General features: G+C 47.3%; 1 protein-coding gene across 16 annotated transcripts in view; it reads left to right on the top strand.

Annotated features, from left to right (window-relative positions):
* The first annotated feature begins 1,612 nt into the window (after positions 1-1,612).
* Positions 1,613-8,754, top strand: part of SYTL2 (synaptotagmin like 2) — a 59,681-nt gene continuing 52,539 nt past the window's right edge. For 3 of the 16 annotated variants that reach the window (XM_080581373.1, XM_080581357.1, XM_080581369.1), the window contains exon 1: positions 1,618-1,840. The gene's annotated coding sequence lies outside the window, so the exon portion shown is untranslated. Of the gene's footprint in view, positions 2,086-8,754 lie in introns of all 16 variants that reach the window. The other 13 variants (XM_080581366.1, XM_080581363.1, XM_080581358.1 and 10 more) reach the window with 10 other exon arrangements.

Genomic DNA, 8,754 nt, shown 5'->3' with positions numbered 1-8,754 from the left:
CTTACCATTTTAGGTTACTGAGGAATTAGTCTGAGGGGCCTTGCATGTCATTCAGGTATTTTCAGTTTGCTCTTTATTGCAAACATATAAACATGCAACTAGCCTGAGATGGGACTGCCATGATCCCACTGATTTATGCTTTTCCATAAACCCTGTGTCAAAACCTTTTGATTAAAGGGGGGATTGCTTGGGGTGCTGGGTGCACCAGACCCATCAGTTCCAGCTCCATCCGGCAGGGGCCAGGCGTACCCACAGCTGCAGGCTGATACAAGTGTGTCTGCTCTGGAAAGGCTCAGAGCCGCCGCTGCTTTCCTCTTTCCACTTTTGGACGGCTGACAGAGGGAGAAAAAGATATCCAACACAATAGAAAAATGCATTACGTGTACCAAGAGTGTCAAAAGGGCCCCCACTTCTAGTTAATGTACCAAGCTGTGTTTCTCAATGTGTACGGAGCTGGAGTTCAGCGTGGGTTTGAATAAATGCAGCTTAGTACACTGCATTAATCTAAATAAACAGGGTGTGTGGATAAGAGGCACTTGAATGGAGTTTATTAGAGGGAGTAACTGAGTTTTAAGCTTTCACAAGGTCTCCAGTTCACTCTGATCCATGTGAACTGAAAAGAAGCCCCATTAAAATCCAGAATATTATCAGATAATGCATAAAGCACGCTCTATTCTCTATTTTTTTGTTGACAGGAAGCCCCACATAAAACAGCTGAAATTGAAAATGCACGTAATTTAATGACTCTTGATAAAAATGCCACTTTTTTTTTTTTTTTCTAAAGAGCATTAAATTATTTCACCATTCCTAAGTTTGAGTAGCAGGTGAAATGTAAGGCTTTATGATGAGTAGGAATACAGTGTTGATTACGGGGGATTTGGGGAGTGAATTGATGCAAACTGTGGACGCAAGAGGGAAGTCTTTGGAAAGTGGGGTCCCGTGAGCGTGGCCAGAGCACACCCTGAGCAACTTTGCAGGTTTGGCACTGCAGGCTCTACTTTAAGCACTCCAGGGACTGAAATTTTCCAGGTGCCCCCAAACAGAATTAAAAATATAAAACAAATGGCTTGGGAAGATTGTATGTAATGCAAAAGCAGCACCACAAGGGCTGTCTGAAGGACAGGGAGTCAGCATTGTCGGCCTGCTCCCAGAGAGACTTCAGCTTCGTCTTGGCACCAAGACAGCCAAGCCAAGCCAAGCCAAGCTCAGTTCAGGGGAAAGGTCCTGCTGGAACATCCTACCAAATGGCAGCATGTGTATTTTGTGCCGCCGATTAAACAGAAAACCACTTACAGTGGCTTCCTGGACAAACAGATGACTGAAACCTTCATTATCACTGTATGTATCTACTGCAAACAGGCGTATCTTAGCTCCTCTTAGCTTACCTATCACCAGATAAAGTGAAATACAGATCATTTTCCCACAAGGCAGCCAGTCAAGCCAAACTCTATGTGATTTGTGTGGACTTGATGAGAAATACCTCCTTTCCAGCTGAGGAGACAGCTTCCACAGCCCTCCGCCTCAGCAGTGCCCTCCCAAACCCCCTCCCAAAACTTCCCACCTCCCGCACCCAGGGCAGTCCCCGCACCCTCCCCACGCCCCTGACAGTCTCCCCACACCCATGACACCCTCCCCACTTCCTCCAGCCGCTCTTGCGGTGCCCACAGGTGCCCCAAAGCCGAGCCCAGCCCCGTGAAGGCGGGCCGGAGCCGGGGGAGCCGCCCTGTTCTGAGAGGACTCGGCGCCGCCATTGGCGCGGCGGCTGCCGGCCGGGGCCGCGTCGACTCTCGCCGCCGCCTCCGTCTCCTCAGACAAGCGGGGAAAGCGGCTGCCGGCAGGGGTGAGGGAACCTGGGCTGCTTCTGACCGGAGGGCTGGGGTAAGCCACGGGAAAAAGGCGCTGGGGTGCCCCGTTGGGGCTGCCCGGAGGGGTTTTGTGGGCGCTCAGTGGGGTCTGGAGTCAGAGCTTCGCTCCGAGCCTGAGGGGTTTGGCTGGCTGAGGGGAAGCGAGGTTTGTGGCTGGGGGCCGGTGTGGAGAAGGGAAACCTTGTCCCTGTGTGCTGAGACCTCCTTGTGGCCATGGGCGGTGAGTAACTGTGCCATCTTCCCCGGACCTAGCTCTGTAGGAGCCTGCTTTCCTACAAACAGGACTCGCTTTGCTCGGAGAGGGCTCTCAGGGCTTGCCGGAGAGATGCTAGTGGTCTCTGTGGAAAGAATAAACTTTTTCGCTTTGAAACGGTTCATTGCATCTTGTGTTCCCTCTCTAGAGGGACTTGCAGGGTAGGACCTGGCCCTAAAATCTGAGGCACTCGGTTCTGTGAGTGGAAGGATCTCAGTTGTGGATCTGTCTTATAGGATCATCGCAGCGGGATGAAGGTTGTGTAAATTTGGGGGCAGTTTGTCAAATGCCCTTGTGATTATTTCAGAGCTTTCTCAAAGGTGTAAGGAGAGGAGATTTAAAACTGTGAAGTTATGAATATCCAGTGCTCTGGAACTGTTGCCCTGTATTTAAAGCTGGTAATTACAGGTCTCGATGGTCTTAGTTGCTGAGGTCAACGTAAGGTGCTTGAGAGCTCTTTGACAGGAGGTGCTGGAATCAAAGTGAGAATTTTGTGATTTTCATTAATTACCATCTTTTTTGCTTAATGTCTTGTGTACCTTGTTTCCTCCCTGGAAGAGACGGGTGTGATCTCATCTCCTTTTGACGTAGTTCATATTATTTTGGGAAGTAAGACTTACCTTGATTTTGCTAACAGCTTATTTATTTTGCAGGGTTGTTCTGGTTCCATCAGAGCTATCTTCTCTCTGTTCTGCAGGTCTGTTTTGCTCTCACCACACATCTTTCCTGCTTGCTCTACATCCTTTGCTCTTATCTTGCAAATTCTACTACTTGCACGTATTTTCCTGTGCACTTCTTGGGCAAATATACCCCAAGTCCCTGTTCCTCTGTTTGCAGTTATGTGCTTTTGTATGTTTATGCATACCTGTGTTATGAAAGCGTTACAAGATGCACATATGCTGTTACCCGTTACCATATTTTAAAGTGCTTATGTATGGGTTTACAGCAAGGCAATGCTAAGGCATCTTGCTTAGTCTGCTTCTTCTTCATTGGTGCAGCAGGCCTGTGCTTTGGCTACAAAGTACGTCTTGGAATTTTCCAAACCTGGCATTGGACCTGTCCCATGTGAAGGAAACTTCCTTCCTCTTGCAGCCCAGAATAATGTAGTATTGGTTTCGCTGTCAGGCTTTTAAAATTCAGTGAAACAGATCGTCGTTATTTATCAATGCTGACAAAGACCAAAATAAACGACACTCCTTTGCCCCCCAAAATGAATGACAGGAACATGAATTTGTCTCTTTGCTGAAGTACTAGGTAGGGACCATGAACAGTTACATTCTCTGGAATAAGCTCTTGTCATTCTGCAGGCAGCGCTTGCTGGATTCCCAGCTGGAAGTACTGCTCCAGTTTAGTATTTGGAGGAACCCTCTGATGCTGTCACAGAAGGACAGGTATTAGCTGTTACATCTAGAAAGAAAAATTTATCAGGAAGCTAAACAGTGAGAGAAGTCCAAGGAGTTGCTTGCTTTCTACACTATCATTGTTCTTGTGCTCGTGACAAAAAGGAATCTGCTTTGTCAATGGTGATGGGAAACATCAGAAAAAATCCTACCAATAAAACATTATTTGCAGGGAAACTGAAAAGTAAGTCTTAGCCACTCAGCAGGAAAAACGTTTAATTGTATTTTTCTTTAATTAAAAGTGAGGGTTCTGTCCTGTGGAAGTCAGTCTCTAGTTCATTCAGCAGTGACTTGTTTTGCACCATTATAAATTTTCTCTGTATAGTAAGTGCTCTTCATTCAATATGACTGACTTTAAATCAAAAAACTGTTAAAAGCAGTAGGTAATTTTCTGGTGCTCCAAGTCCAGCAGTTCTTATATTTAAGGTTAGATTTAGGTTGTTATAAGTCAATTTAAGGAGGCTCCTTAAATTGTTTGGTCTCCGGGTGCTCAAACGCTCAGGCTTTCCTGTATGTCGAGCCAATGCTGTTGCATTTGCTGTATGAGCAGCCTCTGGTTCTTTAGCTTTCGGGGGCATGAAATGACTGACAGCTGGTTTGAGCAGACTTATTCATGCTTCGTTCTTGTGGTTGGGAGTCATTCAAATTCACCTGGGTACAGCAACAGGCTGTGCTAGATTCTTACCTCATGGTGTAAAGCTGCTGTGCCACATGTAACCTGACTGCTTACTGCAGTGACAACGGGGAGAGAGAGGGGGGAACGTGTGTTGAGGGGGAAATGAAACTCGTCTTTCATCCTTTCTTATTTTATGGCTCTTTATCTATCTGGGTAGTGCCAGACTAATTTTGAGTTAAATTCTGCTTGGTGTTCAGTGCACATATACTAAATGAACAAACAACTTCGAGGGGAGGAAGGTTTCTTCCACCTTGCTATATTCTTTTTCCTCTAGTATGTATCTTATAAAGTATATTTTTCTTTTTCTCTCTCTCCCAGTCAAGGAAATCTTACATTTCTGCTTCTCTGTCTGTGTGCGCATCTATGTATATAAATAAAAATAAAAGTAAGAACAAAGGAGATTTGCAGAGTAACCAGCAGAACAATGCCCTAGACTTGCTACCTGGTGCTTTTGTTCTGTGAAAGGACCAAACTGAATATCGGTAAACTCAGTATGGAATTGCCCAGTGTTACTAACAGCCTGATTCTGACTGATAAGTTGTCGGTGACTTACTCCTGGGCAGGCTGGGGGGGACTACAGTTAGACAATGTAATCTCAGCTGTGTAACTGGAGCTCCAGAAGCAAATTAGAATATTCAAAGGCTTCTGTGTTAGAAATCACTGAAACAATCGGCTTTTTAAATCTTAAAACTTCCCCCCCCGTGCTTTTCTTATCTATTAAGTTTAAATGATTCCTTCAGAAATAGTGTTAAAAATGGGACATCAGTTATGAAGAATTAAGGGTGAGGTCCAGAGAAAAGGTTGTGTAATTGCACTTTGGGCTCCTTAAGCAAAAGGTATGTTGAAGTCCTAGGCAGAAACCTAACAAACAACCCAAAGCAGTGAGCCCTGGGCCCTCTGTTGTGCTCCTGCCCACACAAATCTGCCACCGTCTTTGCTGAATTTGCAGGTTGCCTGTGCTCCACCTAGGAATGCTCATCCCACTATGTTTTTCCCTCAGCTGGGGTGGGTTGCGTGGGGTTTTGTTGGTCGGTTGTTTTTTTGGAAGCGTGCAGTAATTTGTTAGTGGAAGTGCCAGTACATTTTTCTTCTTTTGTAGTGATTAGAGGACTTCTCTGCAGGTGGAGAGACCTGGATTAAAAATGAATCTGGGCAGGGCTGGCAGCATGAGGATGGAAGTCAGGAGGGAAAGCTCAGTCTGTGACGTGGTGGCCCGACTGCGGGGAAGTAGACTTGGGTGCTTGTTCCTGCTCGCAAGGTTGCGACATGACTTCAATGATCATTGAGTTTAATCCTCAGTAGCGCAGCCCCAGGGAGGGTTAAAAGTGAAGTCAAGGAAACCGTAGACTGTCATATCTTGGTAAACAAGGGGATGTGAGTTTGAATCCTCTTGGATTTGGGTTTTGGGCTTCTTGGGAGTGTGCTGTAGGCATTGGGCAGGAGAAAGTTCATGCCTCGCATTGCTCTCCTCTTCAAGAATGAGCCACTCCTGCAAAAATAAATACCCTTGTTCAGGGACAGGTTTTATACTCACAAACTAAACTTTGGATTTTTCTAACTGTACCTCCAAAACAACTTCCATCACAGCCTTTCTCTCCCTCTTTCCTATCCCCGTGCTGTTCAGCAGCCTTTCCGTGACAAATCCCATTCAGGCGGCGCAGTTTGACGTTGTGCCCCATCCAGTGCAACGGCAGGCTGCTACGCAACCTGCTCCTCACCTCCCACGTGTAGCGACTTGAGTGATTTAGCTCCTGCTCTGCCCTTCCAGGCTTCTCGTATCGCAGTGCCAGCTGCCCAGAGCCGTCCTCCTGAGTGCTCTGTTTGGGGCTGCCTGCAGGCGCTCCATGAAACTCGTACCGACCCGGGAAAAGACTGGCTTTTGCACGTGATTGTTTGCACTGCCGGGCTGGGCTGTCTCCTGAGCGAAGCTTTCATGGCTGATAGACTTCCTGTTATTCTGGCAATTTAATATCTCTATTAAGGAGGACTGACATCGCTGCTGGCTGGTTTCAAATTCTTAGCCAGAAGGATTGAGGGAGCAGGTGGAATATTTATGTTATGCTGATTTCCAGAGCGCAGTGACGTTTTAGCTGGATGATGAGTGATTTTCCTCTTAACAGGGAGCTACAGCAAGCTTTTTTATGCATCTATTTAAAAACAAACAGCAAAAACCCCACTAAGCTTCCACCCTAGTGGAAGGTATCTGTGCCCGTGGCAGGGGGGTTGGAACTAGATGATCTTTAAGGTTTATTCCACCCCAAACCATTCTGTGATTCTATTAAAAACTTCATTGCAAAGCTTGAGTTGTTTTTTGTGCTTGGGGTGAGACCTGATTCTGACTGCATTCAGTTTGCGGACTGTAGGCTAACTTTTCTTTAGTCACTTACAGTTTTAACTTATCTGTAAATTTCTCCAAAGTGTTTTCTTCTTTTCCACCTCTTTCCTTAGCTCGCTTATTGCTTCTCTGGCTGCAGGACTCCTAGAGACCGTTCTTTTTCTACTGGCACCTGATTTCTGCTGGTGATTGGATTCTGTGCCTGTTTTCAGGCACGTGTGTGTCTTCCAGCGAGGACCGGATTAACTGACGCAACCTTTCTTTAGTAGCCTTCAGATTACATCAATTGTTAGGTAGGTCATTTTAAGCTAAGAAATGTGCCTGAGCAGTGTCAGAGGTTTGTGGTTGGTCCGTCAGCTCATGAGAAAGGACAGCCAAAGGGCTTGGTTTGTTTGCTGCCTGTTTGCTCGCAGTAGTCATCAATTAAACCAAGCCGTAGTTACAGTAACAAGGCTGGTGCCTGAAAAGTAGGGGGGCTACGGTGACAAATTATATGGGGAGTTTTGGGTGAGGAAGGGCTGACTCTGCCTCCTGCAGCTGCTTGTTTATACGGTTCATCACGTCTGAGAGCAGAGCGTCTGTCGCAGCGTTCTGCGTGATCTCAGGCTTGCGCCGGGCTGCTGGCAGAGCTGCCTTGGTGAAGCTACGAGGTCGGTAGCCTGCCTCAGGGGAGGCGAAGGTGCTGCAAAAGTTGCCCTCCTGATTTGGCGGCTTTGTGCTCCAGCTGTACCACGAGGCTCTACGGTGTGCCCTCCTGCAGAGGGAACGTGCCACGCCACCGGTGACCTGAGCGGCTGGCAGCGAGAGCGCTTTAGAGCAATTCTGTGGTAGATAAAAGAGGCAGCCTGAAGTTCCTGCGTTCAGAAATACGGTGGAGAGGGATCAGTGCATCAGTGACGGTTGCCGTCCTTGCGCAACCATGGACCTCCACGGCTGATAAAACTCAGCTTGAATGAGGAGAGTTGGGAAAGAGCCCCCGCTAGCCGAGCTGCAACAGACACTGACCCGTGGGGTCCCATAATAACATCAGTCTGTTTATTATTTTGGAGGTTGTTGAAAAACACCTGAAAGACAGCACAGTCGTCGGTCACAGCCGGCATGGGTTCTCAAGGGGAAAGTCCTGTTTAATGAACTTAATTGCCTTTTATGACAAAGTTACTCACCTAGCTGACTAAGGGAAGCCTGCTGATGTAATCCTTCTGGATTTCAGCAGAGCTTTTGGTACTGTTTCTCACAGTATCCTTCTGCACATCAAGCTAGATAAATGCATAATGCAGTGGGCGAACTCTTGGCTGACAGCTTGGGCTGAGGTCCCTGGGTTTGTTCAGCCCAGAGCAGAGCAGACTGAGGGGAGGCCTCATGGCGGCCTGCAGCTCCCTCACGAGGGGAGCGGAGGGGCAGGCGCTGACCTCTGTTCTCCGGGGACAGTGACAGGACCCGAGGGAACAGCATGGAGCAGGGAAAGGAGAGGGTTAGGCGGGGTGTTAGGAAAAGGTTCTGCATGGAGAGGGTGGTCGGGCACTGGGACAGGCTGCCCAGGGCAGTGGTCGCAGCACCAAGCTGCCAGAGCTCGAGAAGTGTTTGGACGACGCTCTCAGACACAGGGTCTGATTTTGGGGTGGTGCTGTGTGGAGCCAGGAGTTGGACTTGATGATCCTTGTGGGTCCCTTCCAGCTTGGGATATTCGATGATTGGTGGGCTAAAATTATCGGAGACACGTGGACAGGCTTTGCAGTCAACCCTTCGCAAAGCTTCGTCAGAAACTGTATGCTTAAGGGTCTTCTCTCTGGTTTCCAAGACTGAAATCACTCTACAGAATGTCTTACTGTCAGCCCTGTTGAGTAAACGTTGATGTAAGGAAATATTCAAATGCAAATCCATGCTTGTTCTCGGTACCATGAATTCTTTGCATTGATGCTGCTAGCCTCTTAGTCAAGTCCTGTTGTTCGAAGGCCTCCTCCATCAGCGAACAGTCCGGACCACACCACGACTGCAGGAACTGCAGCTCAGTGTACTCTCTTTTCACATAGAAAAGGTTGTTTAACCAAGGTTATTTAACCAGTACCTGAACTTGTCAACCCTTCTGTATTGGGAACATTGCACCTTTGATTTACTGAAGGCTAAAACCAAGAACGCAGCTGACAGGATGTTTTTTATCGCTATTCATTGATCATCGAGGGAATTAATGTAGAAAACACATACTACAAGTCCAATGCAGAATTTAT

This window comes from Anser brachyrhynchus (assembly GCF_964034855.1).
Source record: "Anser brachyrhynchus genome assembly, chromosome: 1".
Taxonomy (NCBI): domain Eukaryota; kingdom Metazoa; phylum Chordata; class Aves; order Anseriformes; family Anatidae; genus Anser; species Anser brachyrhynchus.
Note: the sequence above shows the minus strand (reverse complement) of the source record. Positions and strands in the feature narration are given on the sequence as shown.